The 20,239-nt window shown below is 39.7% G+C and overlaps 1 protein-coding gene across 1 annotated transcript in view; it reads left to right on the forward strand.

Annotated features, from left to right (window-relative positions):
• Positions 1 to 20,239, forward strand: part of ANO3 (anoctamin 3) — a 3,574,693-nt gene that overhangs the window by 3,099,097 nt on the left and 455,357 nt on the right. The window lies entirely within an intron of this gene.

Here is a 20,239-nt window from a genome sequence, read left to right on the forward strand (position 1 = left end):
TGTTCAGTGACAGGAGTCTTACTAAAAAAATATGCCTGAACTTGGGCTACTCCTGCAACTTGGACACATTCATATACAGAAAACATTTAAAAACAGATTTTGGCTAGGCTTGAAATTATCAGCAGACAGATTGCCTAGTACCTATCTGTGAATCTACATGTATAAATATATGTATATATGTGAAGAAAGGTGAAGGCTGCCAGCCTAGCTAGATAGGATTTTGTAGATAATTCTGTCATTTGTAAATATTAATGTAAGCCACATCCTTGTTTTCTTTGTTAAATGTTGAACTTCAAAAATGTAATCACATTGCACTCTGCTGGAAGAAAGCTGATAAGTCAAGCATTGTATAATTCTTTGATCTCAAACACGGAAGTCGAGATGTCTGGATGAAGGAATTCTTGCTATTGTTTTGAGACCAGAGTTAATTGCTAGAATTTGCATGTATAATGATTTATTTTTCCTGTAGCTTCCTGACTAGGTTTAAGATCAAAATCGCTGTTACACTCTGGGTTTCTGTTAGCTTGGGAACCAGAGAGAAATTATATAATTTGAAATGAGTCAGTAGTACTGTGTTATCAATTTAAGGACAAAGAGACTGAGGGCATTTTGGCATTTGTCTTCAAAACATCCAACAACACCAGCACTACTTTGCTCTATATGTAAGTTTATTTTAGAACTGTGTTTTCTCTTAGATATAGCTAGGAAATAGGAAGATTAGACTAATTGTTTTTCTGTATTGATGCCAGAACTATTCTACTGTATTATTTTAAGCATTCTCCTGTGATCTCTGAACTCTTGACTAGCACTGTGTAAAAAGAAGTATTGTCTTGTATTTTTATTATTTATTATTACATATTTTTAAACCTTTCAACTTTGGCTGTTTTGTCTAGAGATAATTTAAGCTCTAGAGTACATTGCATGTATATAGTGATACTGTCCAAGCCACACAAAATAAGCCTTGCTCTTCAGTCACACTTACCAGTTGGATAATAATATTGCACAGTAATAATTGGACACCCTTTGATAAGGGCCTTATTAGTAGCTGATGGTGGTGATTACAACCTTATAGCTTGGACAGAAGGGGTATAGCTGGAGAACCTGTGCCAGCCTTCCCCAGGAATGTCTGTGTGTTTGTATATAACTCGTATCCTAAAGTGTGTGGGTGTCAGCTATTTGGGCAGGGACACAAAGCATTGCTTGGTCAGAGAGGGTCCTGGAGGTTTTAGCTTGACCACTAGGCTGAGATCTGGACCCTATAACTGTGCCAGTGGGGAGTCTTATTTGGGATCTGGAGAGAAAGGGAGAAACCAGCCCCAGACTGACTGTGATCTCTGTGTGCTCTTAAGGGAAATTGTACTTTACTGTTTGGGTATTTGTTATCTTCCCTTATGTGGAAGCCCCTCACTGGTGGTGAGGATTGAGTCTCATTGATTGCTGGGCCAGTGCACAGGCTTCACATATTAATTGGTGGCAGTGGTGGGATTGAGGCTCCTTGATTGCTGGGCTCATGCACGGGCATAGCCATATTAATTGTTTGGCAGTGGTGGGATATCCACACCACATATTAATTTGTTGGCACATACTAATTGGCTTGTAGTGGTGTGGATAGTAAATTCATTTAGCTTGTATACAGTGATCACTGAAGGTGTTTTTGCACTCTAAATCAGCCATGCAGTGAATACTCAGAGTTCAGATCACAATTGTTTTATTTCTTTTGTTAGCTTTGTTAGTCAGGGAGAGTAGGCAAGCATGTCAGCAGAGGAGTACAATAAGCTGACAAGGAGAGCCAGCTGGCTGAGATTTGCCAGGCTAGGGGACTGGTGCATGGAAACCTGACTAAGGCAGACATGATTGCAGCTTTGGTCACAGCTGCATCAGAAAACAGCAACCAGAAGGACGATCAAACTGGCCATGGAGATGTACAACACTCAGAGAATGGACAGCTCAAACTTTCTGCAGAGGAATTAAAAATCCATCTGGAGCTAAAGAGACTTGAGTTGGAGGCCAGGAGTTTGGAAACAGAAGCAGCAGACAGACTCAGATGTCTACAGGCTGAGGAGAATGAGAAACTGCTATGCCTGGAAGCTCAGGAGAAGGAAAGGCAAATGCAGCATGAAAAGGAGATGCTGACTCTTCGCCAGAGTCATGGAGGTAATGGGGAAGGGAGTAACTGGACCCCAGAAGCACAAAAGGTCAGTAAATTTCTTCTGCAGTTTACAGAGGAAGATAATATTGATAGTTTCATTCATATGTTTGAGAGGGCATGTAAACAGTATTATGTTGACCAAAGTCTCTGGGTACAGTTCCTGACACCCTTACTACATGGTAAAGCTGTAACTGTTTTGTCCAAAATGTCTGATGTTAACTGGTTTAATTATACTGCTGTTAAGAATTGCTTGTTAGAATTTTTTAAGCTAACACCTGAAACTTACAGGAAAAAGTTTTGTGAGCATAGACACAAGGCAGATGAAAGTCTGTGTGAATATGTTGCTGAACTGAGCACTTATTTACATAGGTGGGTGAGTGGATGTCAGGCACCACTTTCGAGGGGCTGGCAGACCTTTTGGTGAGGGAACAAGCCCTTAGTACTTTGCTTGAGGACATGAGAATCTGGTTAGCTGATAGACAATGTGCTACTTCAGATGAGTTGGGGAAAAAGGGAGACATATACCTAGCAAGCAGGGCATCCCTGCACAGGAAAGGGACCCCGAGTACTGTTCATGGATCTAAAGGATCCCATGGTGGGCAGCCCAGACTGCCCCAACAGAATCTGCCAGTAGCAGGGGAAGCCACTAGACCAGGTACACATCCAAGACCTAGGGTTAAATGTTTTGAATGCAGCCAGTGGGGCCATATGTCATACAGATGTCCATGGAGGCAAGGTTGGGAACAAAAGGTGAGAGACCCAGTAAGTGGGAAAGACAAAATGCCAATAGTAAGTTGTCTTGAGACAACAGGGGTACTGAACTGCCATCCTGCAGATGTTCTGATAGGAAAGGATTTTGATGAGGCAGTACTGTGTGTTAATGTAGATACATGCAGTCAGGCTTTGAGACAAGCATGCAGGTCTGGTAGTCTGGGGGAGACCGAGACAGACTGCATACTTGCTGCCAAGACTCGTGAGGTGGTTACTTCAGGGAGGGAGTTACTCTGTAGCAGTGAGACTGAAGGTGAGCCACAGTTGCTTGTGGGTACTGATGTTCCCTTGGACAGAGTGACTGCAAAGGTAGAGGTGACTAGTTGTACCCAGGCTGACAATCAGGCACCACAGTCAGAGAATGCCAGACTTCCTGTGAAAGGGGAGCTGGGATGGGTTACAAAGAGAGAGTTGAGACAGGTTCAGCGCTCAGATCCTACATTGCAAGGCCTGAGGGAGGTAGCTAGTGAGGCACCTGATTCTCAAGGGAAGGGGGAATATGTATACTGGGACAAAGGGTTACTGTATAGAGAGTGGACCCCTGAGGGAGGGATAGAAGGTGAGAGAATACAGCAGTTGGTAGTACCTAGAGCCAACCATCTTTCCCGTCTAGCCATAGCCCATGATATTCCCTTAGCAGGTCTTATGGGCATAAAACGTACAAAGAGATGTATTATGCAGAACTTTTATTGGCCTGGAATTTCCAGAGATGTAACAAGATACTGCAGGACCTGTGAGCATTGCCAAAAGGTAGGCACAGCAAGAGACAAGGTAAGAGCTCCTTTGATGCCTTTGCCTGTGATAGAGAAGACATTTCAGAGGGTAGCTATGGATATTGTGGGGCCTCTGAGTACCCCAAGTTCCACAGGGATAAAGTACATCCTAGTGGTAGTAGATTATGCTACAAGATACCCTGAGGCAGTGGCTTTGTCCTCTATTGAGGCAGAAAAGGTGGAAAATGCTTTGCTAGAGATTTCAGCAGGGTAGGTTTCCCAGAAGAAATACTGACTGACAGAGGTGTCAGTTTCATGTCAGACCTGCTGGCTTGTTTGTGGAAATACTGTGGGGTGAAGCACCTGAAGACCACCCCTACCATCCCCAGACTATTGGTCTGGTTGAGAGGTTAAACTCAACAATCAAGTCCATGCTACAGGCATTTGCAGACCAGTTTAAGAGGGAGTGGGACAAATATTTGCCCCATCTGTTGTTTGCTTACAAAGAGGTTCCCCAGGAATTCACAGGTTTTTCACCCTTTGAGTTGCTGTATGGGTATAGGGTGAGGGGACCTCTAGATTTAATTTGTGATGAGTGGGAAGGTGAGTGTGAATCTCACAAGGAGTTTGTTGTGGCATATGTCCTAAACCTCAGGACAAGGCTCGGGGAACTCATGAGCTTGGCCCAGGAAAAAGTGGCAGAAGCCCAACAACAGAAAAAAGTATGGTATGACAGGAATGCCCGAGCTAGAGAGTATGCTGTAAGGCAGCAGGCAATGGATCTCATTCCTGTTAGGCACAACAAGCTGCAAACAGCTTGGGTGGGACCCTACAAGGTGTTAAGAAAGGTAAGTGATGTTAACTACATGGTGAAACTGCTAGGCAGGAGGCAGGAGCACAAATTGTACCATGTTAACATAAATGAAACCTTACCATGATAGGGAGGCCCTTGTGCTAAGTATTTGCAGTAGATTACAGGAGGAGTCTGAGGGAGATCTGGTGACTGATCTTCTCAGTGAGGCTTGGACTGACACCTCAGTGGAAGGGGTAGCAATGTCCCAGCAGCTATCTCCTACCCAAGTTTGAGAAACACGAGCAGTGTTACAAGAGTTTGTGGACATGTTCACTGGAAAACCAGGCTGCATCCACCTGGTGCAACACCAGATGGATTACAGGACCCCAAGGGCCTGTTAGGCTGGCCCCTTATAGGGTTCCTGAGAGAGTCAAACAGACTCTGAGGGAGGATATATGTGAGATGTTGGAACTAGGGGTAATTCAAGACTCCAACAGTCCCTGGGCTCCCCAGTGGTGCTGGTGCCAAAGAAGGATGGCAGCACCAGGTTCTGTGTGGACTACAGGAAATTAAGTAGTCACACAGAGTCCGATGCTTATCCCATGCCTAGGACAGATGAGGCTGTAGACCAGCTGGGTGGGGCTAAGTATCTTACAACTATTGATCTTACCAAGGGTTACTGGCAGGTGCCCTTCACTCCCAATGCTAGAGAGAAGTCAGCCTTTGTGACACCTTTTGGCTTGTATGAGCTCACAAAGATGAACATTAGGATGAAAAATGCCCTAGCAACTTTCCAGAGGCTGGTAGATCATATCCTAGCAGGACCAGGAGGGTTTGCCATTGCTTACATAGAGGATATTGCCATCTACTGCTATTCCTGGCAAGAGCACCTTCAACATGTCAGGGAGGTGCTGGGCAGACTACAGAGGGCAGGGTTGACCATTAAGCCCAGCAAATGTCAGGTGGGTATGGCAGAGGTCTCCTACCTGGGTCATAGACTGGGGAGTTATAAGATCAGGCCAGAACCTGCTAAAGTGGAAGCCATTCAGGCATGACCTGCACCTTTTACCAAAAAGCAGGTGAGGGCATTCTTAGGGACAGCAGGGTACTACAGAAAGTTCATCCCCAGTTATAGTACCATAGATGCTCCCCTCATAGACCTGACAAGGAAGAACAGGCCAGATAAGGTAGTGTGGACCCCAGCATGTGAGCAGGCATTCAAGGAGCTTAAGGAAGCTTTGGAGGACCCCCTGTGTTAGCCAGTCCAGATTACAACAAAGAGCTTGTTGTGCAGGTGGATGCTTTGAACCATGGGGTGAGGGCTGTACTTAGCCAGATTTCTTCAGAGGGAGAAGAGCACCCAGTGGTTTATCTCAGTTGTAGGCTCCAACCCAGGGAGAAATGCTATGCAGCTGTAGAAAAGCAATGTCTAGCCATAGTGTGGGCACTGCAGAAACTTCAGCCTTATCTGTATGGAGGAAAATTCACTGTAGTTACAGACCACAGTCCCCTAACATAGTTAAACAGAGCCAGCCAGCAAAATACCAAGATGCTAAAATGGAGCCTAGGGTTGCAAGCATATGATATGTCAGTGCAGTATGGCAGTGGGATTAGCAATGCCAATGCAGATGGGCTGTCAAGACTGGGAATGGAGTAAGGTATTCTTAGATAGACCTAACCCTCTCAAGCAACATTTCTCAAGGGTCACTTGAAAAACTAGCTTGAGTTGTCCGTGGGGGAGATATGTGAAGATATGTGAAGGGTGTCAGCCTAGCTAGATAGGATTTTGTAGATAATTCTGTCATTTGTAAATATTAATGTAAGCCACATGCTTGTTCTCTTTGTTAAATGTTGAACTTCAAAAATGTAACCACATTGCACTCTGCTGGAGGAAAGCTAAGTCAAGCTCTGTATAATTCTTTGATCTCAAACTCGGAACCACGATGTCTGGATGAAGGAATTCTTGCTATTGTTTTGAGACCAGAGTTAAATGCTAGAATTTGCATGTATAATGTCTTTTATTGCTGTAGCTTCCTGACCAGGTGCAAGATGAAAAGGGCTGTTACACTCTGGGTTTCTGTTAGCCTGAGAGCCAGAGAGAAATTATGTAATCTGAAATGAGTCAGTAGTACTGTGTTATCAATTTAAGGACAGAGAGACTCAAGGCATTTTGGCATTTGTCTTCAGAACATCCAGCATCACCAGCACTGCTTTGCTCTATATGTACGTTTATTTTAGAACTGTGTTTTCTCTTAGATATAGCTAGGAAATAAGAATATTAGACTAATTGTTTTTCTGTATTGATGCCAGAACTGTTGTACTGCATTATTTTAAGCATTTTCCTGTAATCTCTGAACTCTTGACTAGCAATGTGTACTAAGAAGTATCATCTTGTGTTTTTGTTATGTATTAGTAAATATTTTTAAACCTTTCAACTGTGGCTGTTGTGTGTAGAGATAATTTATTCTCTAGAGGACATTGCATGTATATAGCAATACTGTCCAAGCCACCCCAAATAAGCCTTGCTATTCAGTCGCACTTACCAGTTGGATAATAATATTGCACAGTAATAATTGGACACCTTTTGATAAGGGTTTTATTAATAGCTGATATGCATGGTTGGTGGTGGCAATTACTACCTTATAGCCTGGACAGAAGGGGCATAGCTGGAGAACCTGTTCCAGCCTTCCCTAGGAGTGTCTGTGTGTTTGCATATAACTCATATCCTAAAGTGTGTGTGTGTGTCAGCTGCTTGGGCAGGGACATGAAGCACTGGTTAGACAGAAAGGGTGCTGGAGGTTTTAGCTTGACCACTAGGCTGAAATCTGGACCCTGTAGCTGTGGCAGTGGGGAGTCATATTAGGGATCTGGAAAGAAAGGAGAAACCAGACCCAGACTGACTGTGATCCCTGTGTGCTCTTAAGGGAAATTGTACTTTACTATGTGTGTATTTGTTATCCTCCCCTATCTGGTGTTAATGGTGAGGATTGAGGCTCATTGATTGCTGGGCCAGTGCACGGGCATCACAATATATATATATATATATCTATATATATATATATATATATATATATGTGGGTCTACTTTGGAAACTCAATGTAATTATATCAGGGTACAAAGAGTACTGAAAGGCTTAAAACTGTATAAATTTCCTACCAAAGGGTCTTTCCTATACAGGGCAATTTTGATGGCAATACCAAAGGAGCAATATATGTCACTAGTTGTTCAACATGTACTACCTTTTATATAGGGAAGACTGAATGATTCTCTCAGAAAAAGAATGTATGCCATTCCGAAAAAAGAAAGTACAAATGCACTTTACAGGCACTCTACATCCTGTCTGGAGTTCAAAAAAATTGTATTTTGTATCTTGGAAAAAATTGTGGTTAATGACAGAGGGGGTAATTGGTCTGTATTTCTTGAATACAGAGAGAGAGAGAGACACATTGGCTGATTTTGTTAAATGCTATACAACCCCATGGGATAATAGAATATCAATTAGTAGCTTAGTAACACTTAAGGCAAATATCATTTGACAGATCAAGAGGTTTAAAAATATACTAAAATTCAATTAAAAGTGTAAACTATTTTCCTTGAAAATGAATTATATTGGGAATTGCTTCCAGTTCACTGGTCCAGAGTTTGGTAGTTATATTATAAAAAATAGTATGAAAGAATTGGATCCCCTTCTAAATCATGAATCCTAGAACACCGAAATTCAGAATGTTGAGACAATGGTACCAACAGCAATCACAAATAGCCAATGTTACCCAGGGCAAGTAAACACTTGCCCAGCATGTGGAAATATGTCCTTTTCCCCACTCTTGTGAAATCCCAGCATTGGTGTATATATATATATATATATATATATATATATATATATATATAGCTGGGGGGTGAGGGGCGTGGCCCCCCACCTAGGTTGTTGTTATATAGGTCAGTGCATTTACATTAGGTATTGGACAAGTGTTTACTTAACCTGGGAAACATCAGCCATTCATGATTGTCAGTCTTTGGTATTGTTGTCTTGACATTCTGAACATCGATGTTCTGGGATTAGCGATTTAGAAGGTAATCCAAAAAATTATACAAAAAATATTATATAAAAATTTTTTATTGTATAAAAAATTTTTGTATTATATACTTTCAACTTCTTATATTTTATACTTCATGACATTATTTATTACAAAAATGAAATGGTGTTTTTTTATAAGTTTCAACTTACATTTATTAAAGTTTTTTATTGACCTCTAGGCTAGGGTTAAAAAAAACCTCCTAATTATATGGGCACTTTGAGTTTTAATTAGCTTGACTAATGTGTTTTTACACAGTGTATTGAAAGGTTGTCTATGGTATAAAAGGGAAATGACATGAGAAGATTTTATCTGATGAAGTTCTACTATTTAAAATAAAGGAAAGAAAGCACAAAAAATATTTACTTGTGGTGTTCATGGGTTCCCTTCTTTTATGTCTACCCAGATTTGGTGTTTGCACTATGAATCCTATTTAGTGTTATTTCAAAAGAAAATGTTACAATTCAGAAAGTATGTAATATATATTAACATACACGGAAATGACAGTTACTGCATTTCATGAAAGCAGCTTGCTCTTCATTTCCTTTCCATGAATAAAGTATTTTAACACTAAATACAAGGGTGCAGTTCATTGATGTTCACAGTAGATCAAGTGGGTATGTGCACTTGCTGAAGAATTGTTCTCTGGATTATGTATTACAGTGTATAATTACCAGGGCATTGCCCAAGTCACAACCAAACTGATCTTAGTAGACATTTATCTTCCATTTATGCAAAAATTCCACTGAAAATTAATAAATAAGGCAGCAACTTTTTCAAAATATGTTCAAATACTGATCATAGGATCATAGGAGGTTACTAGGCTAATTGCCTTGGGGCTCTTACAAGCCTAGTCAAGAGTTTATCCCCAAAAAGAAACCTCAATCTGACTTTTGAATCGTTTTACATTTTTCTCAAGTTTGGTATTTAGACCCTGCATTTCAGCAAGTTTCTGCTTGTTTGCATGTCGCACAGCACTATGCATTGCCACACAGTTGTGTGCCAAACCCAGACAGTTAAATTCAATAACTTTTCCCTAAAACCCAGGCAGAAATATCCATCCACTGAGCTCCTCAGTGATCAATTCTGAATAGCCACCCCTAGTGACAACAGTCTTCAACCTAGCATTATGGACAATTGAACTACCCTTGTTTCTCCTGCTAACCTTGTTGACTTGGGTCTCTTGAGGCAGTGTAGCAATTGTCTCATGTACACAGATAGCCCTCTACTAATAATACATGCTTGTACAGAGTGTGAGAGATGTATTTACACCAAGAGTCTAGAATCCATGCTCTATCTCACTCAAAACAGTAACAAGGAGAAGGTTGTCAACTCACCCACCAGTACATATGCTCTTAATACCACTACTCATACAAATAGTACACATCAAACACATAAATCTGCAAACACGGAGGATCTCTTGAAAGACGTACCTAAACACCAGACACCTACAAAATACAAGACTGCTACAACTAACACAGTCCCACAGCAGCCATGACACATAGCAACACCATAGTCTCATCCACCAACCCAGTAAGGTGTAACACTCAAAAAACAAAATTTCTTGTCATTGGAGACTCAATAATGAGACACATGGATGTCCTTTTCACCAATTTGGACAAGAAGAAAGTCACTTTAAACTGCCTGCCCAGTGTCAAGATTTATCAGATCATGCATGCAGTCAGGTTTCTAAGCAACAAGTACCATTATGACTCTGTCATAGTACTTCTTGGTGTGAATGACCTGAGGTGTACCTCACTGAACTATATGAAGAGAGACATGGTTGAGCTCTCTGAGTATGTGTCCCAGGCAGGTATGTCCCTAGCCTTGAGCAGCATACTACCCTCACCTAGAATGATGCCACAGTATAAACAAAAAATTATTGATTTCAATAATTGGCTTGGTTTTTGGTGTCATTCAAAGGGAATCTAGTTCCTGTTAACCTGGAAAGCCACAGTTGATAAACCTCACTGCTTTGCCAGAGACAATTTGCACCTGGCACATCTAGGCTTTCAGCTGCTGGCAAAGCCCCCCCACCCCCATAGCGCCTTTTTAGCAAGGTCTCAAAAACAACATTACCGATATGAAATTAACCAATCAGAACAAAATAAGGTTCATGCTACTAAATGCTAGGAGCTTAAACCAAAAACTGCACTCACTGGAAGCACTTCTATCACTAGAAGATGTAGATGTCTGTGTAGACACAGAAACCTTGTTGAAGGCCTCAGAGAGTACCGTAGCCTTCTACACCTTTAGACTGCAAAATGAGCATGTGAAAACCTAAGGAGGCAGTGTTTCAATCTATATTAGAGATACATTCACCTCCCATCTAGTTAGACTGGACAACTCCATTGAGTTACTCCAAGCCCAGGTTATGATGAGTAAGACCCCCATTCAAGCCATAGCCAGTTTTAAACCAATCTACATAGGTCACGATGCCCATGAAGCATACTTGACCAAAATGGAGACAATCCAAATTTTACTGAACACACTGGTTATGGGGATTTCAATTATCCCACCATCAACTAGGAAACCTACGCTAGCCCTAACTCACTAAGGCAAAAGTTCCTTGACTTTGATAATTCAAATGCCCTGGAACAAATTGTTCATACCCCAACAATGGGAACAAGCATTCTGTTTCTGGTCCTCACCAACATGTCAAACAGATGCACTGCTGCAACTTTTGGACCCTCATTAGTTAAAACTGACAAGAGATGAGTCACTTTCAAGCTGGCACTAACACCAGAATTCACAAAGGGTGATATCAGACTAGAAAACTTCACCAAGGCAAACTATACCCTCCTAGGTGAAAGTATAAATGCATTCCAAGCCCCACTTCAAGCTGGAAGTGATAACTGTGCCTAAGCTTACACTAAAGGCCTGTACAATCACTTGCATAAGTGTATAAACTCTGCAGTACCAGAAAGAAACAAAGCCAAAGCCCCAAGTAAAAACAATCTGCCATGGTGGACATACAGCATCAACAAACTTTACAATAAATGCAAAAAAAATTGCTGTCCAAGAAAACAAAGACAAGGCCCCAGCAATAGAAAAGTGCCCTCCTCAGCCTCAGTAGGCAAATAAGAGAACTTGTCAAATCCTCCAAGGCCTCCTTTGAGAGAAACTTAGCAAGTACAGCCAAGGGTAACCATAAAACCAAAGGACCTTTTGCAGCTACCTATGTAACCTAAAGTGTAGGACCCAAGCATGTGCAGAACTAGTAGCCAACAGTATGACATACACTGATGTACTGAAAAATATAGTACAACCAAACCACAGCCACTATCAGATCTGATGAAGCGGCACAACTTGTCGTGAAAGCACTCACCATTAAAAGTTTCTTTTTCTCTGGATACTAGTTGTGGTTTAGTTTTACTATATTTTTCAGTATATTGGCTTTTATCATTTGCCTGCACCACATTCTGTTTTCTCTTTATGACATACACTGTCCCACAGAGATAGCAACCTGCTAGTGGATAGGTTTGGTGAAGATTTCAGTCCCTTATCCCCTCCTAACTTACAACAAACCTTACACCAAACTTTGCCCCCCAACCTACATATCTGAAGACCAAGTCCTCAAAGCCTTGTTCAAGGCAAAAAACACAGCCTCTATGGGACTAGATGACATCTGAGGCTGTCTTTTAAACAGGCTAAATCATGAACTAGCATCACCATTAAGTACCCTTTTCGATCATAGCCTAGCCATAGGCTTCATTCCTGCAGAATGAAGAGCAGTGACAGTTATTCCCCTCCACAAAGGTGACCTAGCAACAGACCTGGGGAATTACAGACCCATAAGTCTAATGAGCCTCATTTGTAAGGCCATGGAACATATCATTATGAACCTCATAAATAAAAACATAGGTGATCTCCAAACCCTGGATCCTACCCAATTCAGCTTCATGAAGGGCAGATCCTGCCTGTTAAATCTGGTGGATTTCTTTGAAAATGTGACCAAGGCCATTGACAAGAGCAAATCTGTGCACACAGCATACCTTTACCTGGCAAAGGCTTTTGACACAATCCCACATTCAGGCATTACCAATAAACTCTGCAAACTGAATGGGTTGCCAACTGGCTCACAAACCAGACACACACCAACAAAGTGGGTAACTCTACATCAACCAACAGACCTGTCATCAGTGGGATGCCACAGGGGTCAGTGCTGGGCCCCCTACTCTTTGATATATACTTCTCAGAAGTTCAGATCAAAATTAAGGGGTTGTGGCTTACCAAATTTACAGACGATTGCAAACTAGGTGCAATTATTGAATCCCAAAATGATGTCAGTATAGTCCAGGAGGGTCTCACACAGACCAACAACTGGTTTTTTAGTCACGGTCTCAAAGTGAATGAAAAGAAATGCATTATCATTCCCTTCAATGCAAACAATGTCCCCTCACACTATCAAATCAACAGCAATACCCTAAGCCCCCATGAAGTGGTAAGGGACCTGGAATCACAAGTTGACTGCAACCTTAACCTCAACCATCATGCATCTACTGTTGTAAGGAAAGCTTTCTACATAGCACACTTGCTTAGTAGAGGCATCACTTTGAGAGCAAAAGAAGTTATAACCCCCTTATACTCTGCACTTATCCGGCCCATAATTGAGTATAACTTCCCATTTGGCATGTACTGTAGTAAGCACCTGCAGCAATTAGAGAGACCTCAGAGGTTTCTAACAAAGAAGATCAATGTGCCTTACACAGACTGACTAAAGTCTATAGATTTCTTAGGGGAGACTTATGCCTAGTCTACACAGCAATTCAAGACCAAAACCTAATAAAGTTGCTGCATATCCTTAACTCAAATGGTACTAGGGATACTCATTCCAGGGACCTAAATTTGACCTGTGAATTAAATAGGAGCTGCTGGAGGGACAGATTTATCTCCCAGCAACTGCCGCATCTTTGGAACAGGCTACCAGCTCATGTGAAACAAATTACCTCTATGACACTGTTCAGGAGGAACCTGGATGAGTGGATGGAGCACCATAATTTTTTACTGGACATAGATCCCACAGCCCTCCTGGACATGGGCAGTCAGCACTAAATGCAATCTTGGGCATTGACTAGCTTTTCTATGGTATCACAGTTGGATGAAACGACTAGGCTTAAAATGACCTCTGGGTCGATAGCCTAGTAATCTCTTATGATCCTAATACATTTTTTGGATGCAAATGTTTGAAAGGTTTAGACACTTGAAAACATGCTTTTGTGTTGGATAAAGAAGCTGATGTTCATGATGTTATGCCAGCCCTTTTTGATATTTTCTTTCCACCGGAGGTGAAAATCTTTAATGATATACAAGATGCTCCAATCTATGTATGCGAGTATGAGTTCAGCTAATTGAATGAAGAACAGGCCTATGGGTTCAGATGATCTAATAGCACAGGATAACGGAGATGCTTTGAAGAATGAGCAACAGAAGGAAAAAACTCAGTGAAGGTCAGCAGCTCAAGACCTGTTCTACTTTTTTAACTATATGCAGCAAAGACAGATGGCAGTCATAGCAGGTACATGACTTTGGATGAAATAACTCATTCTTAAGACCAAAGTCCAAGTTATTCTTATTATTCCTCTTATGATATAAAGACATACGTGTTTCTTAACTGATTATTTTAGTACGGCAATATATAATATTCCAAAGGTTGTTTTCTCCTTTTTGAAATTTAAAATATGTGTAAGTTTGCTGATCAGTGTTGAAGGGTGAGAGAAGTATATAAAGAGTGAGGAAAGGCAGCTCAGAGTAATCAGGGAGCACAACCTGTGGTAAGCTACCTGAAGGTGGAATTGGTCAAAATTAAGAGATAGTCATAGGGTTTATGTGTTAGATGGCAATGGCAGGGAAGTGATGATTGTGCTTACTGAGTGATAATTGTGCATGCACCACATTAGCCATACTTGTAGAATTTGGAAAATAACATTTAGTGATAAATTAATGTGCTGAATAATTGTTGGCAATACCAAAGGGTTATTTGATATCATGAATTCCTTTTTTCTTCCAGGAGTTAAGGGGTCTAGGATTTAAAAGTAAATGCATAGGGGAACTTCTAGTGGTTGTGTTTAATAGGTCATGGCATGCAAGGTTTCCTGCTGTCATTGTAAGGAAATTATCAGACTTATTATAAAAAAAAAAATGGAATGATGGCTAATTCAGTAACTTACTGTGTGTAAAGCAGCTGATGGTGTAACCCCCTTATGCTTTTTTTGATTGTTTGTTTGTTTGTTTCGGCAACATCTTCTACATTAAGTTGTCTTAATTAGAAATGTACTTAAACTTCATTGCTCTATATGAAAAAAACAATGTGTATGGATACTTTGAGCTGCATATAAATAATGAAAGAGGGCTTAATGTAAGACCAAGAGGCAGGGTCATATGTCCTGTGTAGTAGATGGAAAGTACCAACAGTGTTGGTGAGATGGTTATAACTGCATATGTAAGTCTTCCTATCAAATACTGCAGGAAACAATGGCACAATAATAATACATTTTAAATCTGATTTTGATTTTCTCTCCTCATTTTCAAAAACTGCAAACCTGCAAAGACCAAGAGGCAGGGTCATTGCATAAAAATGTAATTGAATTATCCATTCAATGTAAGAATGGTGAATATTTGCTTTTAAATCAGAATCCAGATAAAATGTTATCAAAACTTGTGTGGATATAAAAATGGTTTATATAGTTGCACATCTCAGTGTTGGGGAACATAGGTCATTTACAGTGAAAGAGGAATATGTTGAGCAGTTGCTGGCTCTGTCAAATGATTAGTGGTGACCAAAATCTGTGAATCTGACTCAGATAGTATGGAGGCCCTGAGCTGATTGGGTAAAGAAATCCAAATCTGTATGTACTGCTCGCCACAACTTTTTATTAGGAATATATAGTTTCTCATTGGTTGTGTGTTTTTTTTATTTATTTATTTACATATCTAGTTTTGTTGACTGAGATAGATCAACCGAACAAGAAAAGACCCTTTTCAGTGTAGGCCCTGGGAGAAAAGTTCCAAACTATGAGAGTAAAAATATATTCAGTAATGTTCAAATACACTTAGTTCTAAAGAAAAAATATATAAAAATATAGAGATAGCATACAATAATATGTAATATGTATGGTTCTAATAAAACACTACATTAAGAATGCAATCAATATTATAGTTGCTTTTTGGGAGCTATCAGAATTAAACTTAACAGTGACTTACTATGTCTGTGCAATTCATATCCAGTGTCCTATCTCAAAATAATAATTTCCTTAGTTACACCCATTTGCTCACCCAGTATTTCTGTCAGAGTTTTAAAAATCTGAAAACTCATTACATTTATAAAGCATATGTTTTCAGTTATCTCTTTCTTTCCTATTGCACCTCCAACACTTGCTATCTACCTGAGGAAAATTTCTTTGAAGTCAGATAGAGGTATAAAAATACCTATGCAAACACTTCCAAGCAAAAATTCTAAACATTCTAGACTTAGTTGCATATTTGGGAGACATCCACATGTACTGTCATTGTTTCCTTATAAATTGCTTATCCAATACGTCTTTCCAATCTTTTGTAATTTCCTCTGTTTGATTTTTAGAATTATCATGTAATATTTTATATTCCCTACTAATTATCCCTTTTTAACAGCAGTTTTTACTGTAGATTCAACTAAAAACTTTACCACAACAGGCCTTTCACTTTAGGATTCTCCTGTCCTTTTCTCTTTACCTATATTCGGATATCAATCCCTGGTAGGGAAGGCAGTCTCTAACCTGCGGTCCAAATGTGTTTTTGGCCTTATGCCATTCTATTACCTTTCCTTCTCTGGTTATTTGCTCCCAGTACCTTGGTTCCTTTGCCAATTTTCTCCAGTAAATTCCAACCCACTTGCCTATTCTCTGTAAACCTGCTTGCAGTCATCCCTATCAGCAGAATTTCCTTTCTCCATTCTAGTGTTGGCTTATTTCTTAGAATACTTTCTGCTACATCTTGAATATAATATTTTGTATGACTGTTATGACTCTCCTTAAGGATCTGCATTCAGAATCCCACTCACTCCTTATTTCTTGAATTCCCCCCACCCCGCTTCATCATCACCATCACTTTCCACTTCCTGCTTGTGTTGTGTATATGAGCCTTACTTGTGTAGCTCTAAAATATCCCTTTAAATCAGGTAATTCTAAACTACCTTGTTATATTGCAAGGATCAAGTTACCCCACTTAACCTTTGCCCTCTTCCCCTCCCAGATTAATTTCTTTAACTCTTTATCAATTATTGTCTACAAGTTCTTCTCTAGTTGATACATATATGCCTGACTTGTATATAAAACTAAAGGGACTAAAAGCATTTTCGTTGCTTATATCTTACTATCCATATCCATAAACAAGAACTTTTAGTTTTTCAGTTTTTGTATTATCTTTTTAGTCTCTTCTCACATATCCTTAGCTGCCACAACAGAAAGCTTTTTAATCCATACTCCTAAAAACTTCATTTTATTGTGTCCTCATAAATATGGGTATTGCTGAACCAGTTCCTGTGTGGGTACGTAATTGTTGGCCATAACATTTGTTTTATCTTCATTAATTTTATATCCTGAAAATACTTGAAATTATCTCAAAATGTTCCATAACACTGCAATCTTTCTAAATATAAAGGAAATAACAGAGAGGAAAGATGACACCCCTGCCTGATTCTGCTGTTCAGACCCAATGTGTCAGAGAGAAACTCTCCCAATTCAATTCTTGCCTCCAGTCATTTGTATATCCTCAAAGTCTAAACCAATAGTACTTCAAGTGCTGAATATTGTAACAGAATATAAAAGAATACAATCAGCAAAGAGTAATGTTCCAATATAAGAAATTCTAAGGAAGCATGATATAAATATAAAGATTATTGAGAGTGGTATTCAATTTATCCATTATTAAAATGGTGTAACGTTTTGTTACATGGAAGAAAAAGAGATAAACAGGCCGAAATAGTGGGAAATTGTGAAGAGGTGGTGGGGAGAGATGACTGGTAATTTAGGAATGTTGGAGAAAAAAGGATACATTTATGGAGACATGGGGATGAGGTAGTACGTCTGTGCAAGTGACTTGCGGTGTGTGCTCAAGGTGTCTGTAAGCCAGGTGTCTTATACACTTGGTAGTAGCTTTAAGGTTCCATATTATTCTGGTGGGGTATTGAAGCGCAGCCAGAAATCAGTCAGATGTTGTTTTAATTTGGATTTGAAGCCTTTTAATTTGTTTATTTGTTTTACTGGAAGTGGTGACTTGTTCCAAGGTTTGGTGACATAACTGGAATACAGAGCACCTTCTGCAGCATTGACTTTGTGGTGACCAGAAGAAGTTTTTCCATTAGAACTTTGCATGGTGAATATTGCTGAAGATGTTTTAGGGAGGGTCATTTATTGGCGTGATAGATAAAATTACAGGCTGTGACTAGCTGGGTGTAGATCAGGTGTTGTGAGTCCTATATGAGAGGTTTGTAGCAGGTTTTGCTGGTTTGTTGTATCATGCCTCTAATGTTGCTTTGTGGTTTGTAAACTTATAAATGTGGCTGACACATATAGCAGTGTGGGAAGGAAGTGGGACTGGGGAATGGTTCTCTTTGTTGCATCAGTTAGGTATGGGTTTGACTGGAAGAAGTCAGATTTTTAGTGTTTTTTTAATGTCTTCTATGTGCTGATCAAATTTCATATTTTCGTTTATAGTTACACAATAGTTTTGTGAGGGTTACTTTTTTATGTTAATGTTATTGCCTAACATAGTATTAAAAATGTTTGAGGGCAGAGAATTGATATGAGTGAATAGCATTAATTTGCTTTTCTTAAGGTTTAAGAACAAGCTTGCATTGTTTAACCAGGATTCAACAGATGAAAATGATTCTTGGATGACTGTTTGAAGTTTTATTAGATTTGTTGCAATACAGAGTGTGGAATAATCAGCATACTGCCCGATGGTAGATTGTTTGGTAACTTAGTGGATCTTTTTATAATTATATTAGAAAGAAGGAAGCCAAGAAATGAACCTTGGAGGACAACTCTAGGACAAGGAAGAAAACTGAGATTGTGAGAAGGTGTGCTGCCATTTTACAGCCTGCTGTCTGTTGCTAAGGTAGCTAATAACCAGGATAGCATAGGTTGGGAGAGGCCTAGGGAGGAGAGTTCAGTTAGTAGTTTAGGATGGGTGGCAGTGTCACAAGCTTTGGGTAAGTCAAGGAAGATGGATGAGACTAACTGACCTGCATTTCTATGATGATTGATAGTGTTGGCAAAGTGTAGAAGGGTAGTTGTAATGCTGTGTCATAGACAACCTGTATTGGGTCTGTGAGAGGTGAGTGCTGGCAGTGGTGGTCTAGAGGAGATGCATGTGAATACTTTTCTCTATGACTTTTTATAAGGGAGACAGTATTGCATAAGTCAGCAGTTAAAAAATTCTTTTGAATTTCCACCTGTTAATAAGCATAAATACTTCATAGGTCAGGGGATCTGCTGTCATTCTGATGTATCTGGAAGGTTACCTGCAGCTAGAAGTGTGGGTTTTAGAATTTGGAGATATGTTTTGATTAATGAGGTAGGGACAGGATTTGAAAAGAAGGATGTTGTGAGGTCATTTAATGGGGTAGGTAATGGGGGAGTAGAGGAGGGATTATTTTTGGCAACACATAAAAGTGGATGAAGTGGTTATTGAACTCAGTGGCAATGCCATTGTTATAGTTAATAATGTTGGTGTGATTGTTTGACCAGGGTGGAGAAGATCTTTGGGTTATATTAGTGTTTTTTCCTGGAAGTTAGTACAAGTTTTTTTTTTTTGGCCTGTTTTAACACAAGACTTGGTGCAGTTTTTGATTTTGAAATGCATGGACTTTTTGTTAAATACTTTGAGATATTTTGAGACCATTGTTCGCAAGCTTTGTCACTGATGCACATAAGTTGGTTTCTTTTGTCAACTAAGGTGTTCGTTCATTTAGAACAATTAGAAATATTTTGTTAAATTCTTAGACTGCTTCTAGAAGCATTTTTTAGAATATTCCAGTTACATAGATGATGGTTAGAAATATAAGAAGAACAAATGTTTACACTTCAAACTTGCTGAGGGTGAGTGCCTGCTTATGGTGAGGTTGTCTGTGGGAATTGTTTTTCTGCCTTACAGCAAAGGACGGCAGTCACTGATAGTGTCTGTTGGGCAACCACTGGTGGTTATTTTGTTTGGAGTTGAGGTGAGAATCAAATCCAATGTACATTCTTTGTTGGTACTTTTGTTAAACCTAGCTGAAGTACTGATGAGTTGAGGGAAATTATTTAGGCTTATTGTGGAGGTTGGCGTGGATGAGCATTGTAGTTGGCAGTCAATGCTGAGTTTTCCCAGTATGATTGTTTCATTGCTGATGTTGCTGGACATACAGCATAGAATTTCTTCAGAATTATTAATATTTTTACTGGAGGTATATATAGAGCTGTCACAAAAATGTTCTTTTTACTGTTACACTTTTAATGAGAGATGAGTATTCATGCGTTGTTAAATGGGGAAAAATGAGGAGCCATTTCAAGGGCATTTCTTATAAAAAGTGGCTACCCCTCTAGGTGTTTTGTTTTTTTCTATCCATTCTTAGCATGTTGTATGCTAGTGGGAGAATTTCTTCATCTTTTAAATCTGATTTAGCCAAGTTTCTGTACTAACTAATATATCAGGGAGCATAGGGAAATGTCTGCATATGTATATGTGTACATATATACATACATACATACAAATATATATA

The sequence above is a fragment of the Protopterus annectens genome, chromosome 17.part0 (genome assembly GCF_019279795.1).
Source record: "Protopterus annectens isolate FY-2018-M chromosome 17.part0, PAN1.0, whole genome shotgun sequence".
NCBI classification, from domain to species: domain Eukaryota; kingdom Metazoa; phylum Chordata; order Ceratodontiformes; family Protopteridae; genus Protopterus; species Protopterus annectens.